The 4,565-nt window shown below is 40.3% G+C and overlaps 1 non-coding gene across 1 annotated transcript; it reads left to right on the plus strand.

Moving 5' to 3' along the window:
• Window positions 1–3,273: 3,273 nt before the first annotated feature.
• LOC112746754 (small nucleolar RNA R71) lies at window positions 3,274–3,381 on the plus strand. The gene has a single exon (XR_003174620.1). It is a non-coding gene; the product is annotated as a small nucleolar RNA R71 (small nucleolar RNA).
• The last annotated feature ends 1,184 nt before the right edge of the window (window positions 3,382–4,565 follow it).

A 4,565-nucleotide genomic window follows, 5' to 3' on the forward strand; every position in this document is an offset into this window, starting at 1 on the left:
ACTTCATGAACTTCTACTTCCTCTCCAATCATGATGCTATGGATCATGATGGCCCGATCCACAGTAACTTCAGATCGGTTGCTAGTGGGGATGATGGAGCGTTGGATGAACTCTAACCATCCTCTAGCTACAGGCTTGAGGTCTAGTCTTCTTAATTGAACCGGCTTACCTTTGGAGTGAATCTTCCATTGAGCTCCTTCCACACATATGTCCATGAGGACTTGGTCCAACCTTTGATTAAAGTTGACCCTTCTAGTGTAGGGGCGTGCATCTCCTTGCATCATAGGCAAGTTAAACACCAACCTTACATTCTCCGGACTAAAATCTAAGTATTTCCCCCGAACCATTGTAATGTAGTTATTTGGATTCGGGTTCTTACTTTGATCATGGTTCTTAGTGATCCATGCATTGGCATAGAACTCTTGAATCATTAGGATGCCGACTTGTTGGATGGGGTTTGTTAGAACTTCCCAACCTCTTCTTTGGATTTCATGTCAGATCTCCGGATACTCATTTTTCTTGAGTTTGAAAGGGACCTCGGGGATCACCTTCTTCTTGACCACAACATCATAGAAGTGGTCTTGATGAGCTTTGGAGATGAATCTTTCCATCTCCCATGACTCGAAGGTGGAAGCTTTTGTCTTCCCTTTCCCTTTTCTAGAGGATTCTCCGGTCTTGGGTGCCATCAATGGTAATGGAAAAACAAAAAGCTTATGCTTTTACCACACCAAACTTAGAATATTGCTCGCCCTCGAGCAAGAGAAGAAAGAATAGATGAAGAAGAAGAAGAAAATATGGAAGAGAGGAGGGAGAGGTGTATTCGGCCAAGAAGGGGAAGAGGGGGTTGTGTTGTGTGAAAATGAAGAAGAATGGAGGGCTTTATATAGGGAAGGGAGGGGGGTAAGGTTCGGCCATAAGGGTGGGTTTTGGATGGAAAATTGATTTTGAATTTTTGAAGGTAGGTGGGGTTTATGAGGTAGGTTTATGGGGAAGAGTGGATGGATGTGAGTGGTGAAGTGGTGATAGGGAAGAGAGATTGAGGTGATTGGTGAAGAGTGTTTATGGGATTGTGTGAAAGAGGGGTGAGAAGAAGTGAGTGGAGGTAGGTGGGGATCCTGTGGGGTCCACGGATCCTGAGGTGATCTTGTGGGGTCCACAGATCCTGAGGTGTTCAAGGATTTACAACCTTGCACTAAATTAGGCATGCAAAATGCCCTTGCACACAAATCTGGGCATTCAGCACCAGATTGGTGCTTGTTCTGGGCGTTGAACGCCCATTTGTTGCCCATTTCTAGCGTTGAACGCCAGAACCATGCTTGTTCTGGGCGTTCAGCGCCAGAACCATGCTCTGTTCTGGCGTTGAACGCCAGCTAGATGCTTCTTACTGGCGTTTAAACGCCAGTAAGGTCTTCCTCCAGGGTGTGATTTTTTTCTGCTGTTTTTGATTCTGTTTTTAATTTTTCTATTTTTTTCGTGACTCCACATGATCATGAACCTAATAAAACATGAAAAACAAATAAAAATAAAAATACAATTAGATAAATAAAAATTGGGTTGCCTCCTAACAAGCGCTTCTTTAATGTCAATAGCTTGACAGTGGGCTCTCATGGAGCCTCACAGATGTTCAGAGCTTTGTTGAGACTTTCCAACACCAAACTTAGAGTTTGGATATGGGAGTTCAACACCAAACTTAGAGTTTGACTGTGGGGGCTCTGGTTTACTCTGCAGTGAGAGAAGCTTTTTATGCTTCCTCTCCATGTTTACAGAAGGATGACCTCGAGTTTTAAACACAAGGGAGTCCTCATTCAATTGAAGGACTAGTTCACCTCTGTCAACATCAATCACAGCTCTTGCTGTGGCTAGGAAGGGTCTTCCAAGGATGATGGATTCATCCTCATCCCTCCCAGTATCTAGGACTATGAAATCAGCAGGGATGTAAAGGCCTTCAACCTTTACTAACACGTCCTCTACTTATCCATAAGCCTATTTTCTTGAATTGTCTGCCATCTCTAGTGAGATTTTAGCAGTTTGTACCCCAAAGATTCCCAGTTTCTCTATTACAGAGAGGGGCATGAGGTTTATCCCTGAACCAAGGTCACACAGAGCTTTTTCAAAGATCGTGGTGCCTATGGTACAAGGTATTAGGAACTTTCCAGGATCCTGTTTCTTCTGAGGCAATGTCAGTTGATCCAGATCACTTAGTTCATTGGTGAACAAGGGAGGTTTATCTTCCCAAGTCTCAATACCAAATAATTTGGCATTCAGCTTCATGATTTCACCAAGGTACTTGGTAACTTGCTCTTCAGTAACATCCTCATTCTCTTCAGAAGAGGAATACTCATCAGAGCTCATGAATGGCATAAAGAGGTTTAATGGAATCTCTATGGTCTCTAAATGAGCCTCAGAGTCCTTTGGTTCCTCAGAGGGAAACTCCTTATTGATCACTGGACGTCCCAGGAGGTCTTCCTCCTTGGGATTCACGTCATCCCCTTCTTCTCTAGGTTTGGCCATGTTGACTATGTCAATGGCCTTGTACTCTCCTTTTGGATTTTCTTCTGTATTGCTTGAGAGAGTACTAGGAGGGGTATCAGTGATCCTTTTACCTAGTTGGCCCACTTGTGCTTCCAAATTTCTAATGGAGGACCTTGTTTCATTCATGAAACTCACAGTGGCCTTAGATAGATCAGAGACTAAATTTGCTAAGCTAGATGGATTCTGCTCAGAATTCTCTGTCTGTTGCTGAATGGACGATGGAAAAGGCTTGCTATTGCTAAACCTGTTTCTTCCACCATTATTAAAGCCTTGTTGAGGCTTTGGTTGATCCTTCCATGAGAGATTTGGATGATTTCTCCATGAGGGGTTATAGGTGTTTCCATATGGTTCACCCATGTAATTCACCTCTGCTATTGTAGGGTTCTCAGGATCATAAGCTTCTTCTTCAGAAGATGCCTCTTGAGTACTGTTGGATGCAGCTTGCATTCCATTCAGACTCTGAGAAATCATATTGACTTGCTGAGTCAATATTTTATTTTGGGCCAATATGGCATTCAGAGTATCAATTTCAAGAACTCCTTTCCTTTGGGGCGTCCCATTACATACAGGATTCCTCTCAGAAGTGTACATGAACTGGTTATTAGCAACCATGTCAATGAGTTCTTGAGCTTCTGCAGGCGTTTTCTTTAGGTGAATGGATCCACCTGCAGAAGTATCCAATGACATCTTAGCTAATTCAGACAGTCCATCATAGAATATATCCAGGATGGTCCATTCTGAAAGCATGTCAGAAGGACACTTTTTGGTCAGTACTTTGTATCTCTCCCAAGCTTCATAGAGGGATTCACCTTCTTTCTGTCTGAAGGTTTGAACATCCACTCTAAGCTTACTCAGCTTTTGAGGAGGAAAGAACTTGGCTAAGAAAGCCTTGACCAGCTTATCCCAAGAGTTCAGGCTATCCTTAGGTTGAGAGTCCAACCATACTCTAGCTCTGTCTCTTACAGCAAAAGGGAAAAGCATGAGCCTGTAGACTTCAGGATCTACTCCATTAGTCTTAACAGTATCACATATCTGCAAGAATTCAGTTAAGAACTGAAAAGGATCTTCAGATGGAAGTCCATGAAACTTGCTGTTCTGCTGCATCAGAGAAACTAATTGAGGTTTCAGCTCAAAATTGTTTGCTCCAATGGTAGGGATGGAGATGCTTCTTCCATGTAAATTGGAATTAGGTGCAGTAAAGTCACCAAGCATCCTCCTTGCATTATTATTATTTTCGGCTGCCATCTCCTCTTCTTGTTCGAAAATTTCTGACAAGTGCTTGCTGGATTATTGTAATTTAGCTTCTCTTAGTTTCCTCTTCAGAGTCCTTTTAGGTTCTGGATCTGCTTCAACAAGAATATTCTTGTCCTTGCTCCTGCTCATATGAAAGAGAAGGGAACAGAAAAATAATAATAGGGATCCTTTTTACCACAGGTATAGAGGTTCCCCTGTGTGAGTAGAAGAAGAAAAGAATGTAATGTAAAGAAAGAAACACAAGGGTGAGGAGAGTAGAGATGTGGGATGAAGAGAGAAAGAGGATTTTCGAAAATAAAATTTTTTTTTTTTTGAAAAAGAGTTAGTGATTTTCGAAAATAGTTTTTGAAAAAGGTTAGTGATTTTCGAAAATTAAAATAAAAAATTAAAATAATTAGTTAATAAAAAAGAAAATTTTGAAAAAGATGGAAGATATTTTCGAAAATTAGAGAGAGAGAGAGAGAGTTAGTTAGGTAGTTTTGAAAAAGATAAGAAACAAACAAATAGTTAGTTAGTTGAAACAAATTTGAAAATCAATTTTGAAAAGATAAGAAGATAAGAAGTTAGAAAAGATATTTTGAAAAAGATAAGATAAGAAGATATTTTTGAAAAGATATGATTGAAATTAGTTTTGAAAAAGATTTGATTTTTAAAATCATAATTAATGACTTGATTCACAAAAAATCACAAGATATGATTCTAAAACTTAAAGTTTGAATCTTTCTTAGCAAGCAAGTAACAAACTTGAAATTTTTGAATCAAAACATTAATTGATGATG

This window comes from Arachis hypogaea, chromosome 14 (genome assembly GCF_003086295.3).
Source record: "Arachis hypogaea cultivar Tifrunner chromosome 14, arahy.Tifrunner.gnm2.J5K5, whole genome shotgun sequence".
Lineage (NCBI taxonomy): Eukaryota > Viridiplantae > Streptophyta > Magnoliopsida > Fabales > Fabaceae > Arachis > Arachis hypogaea.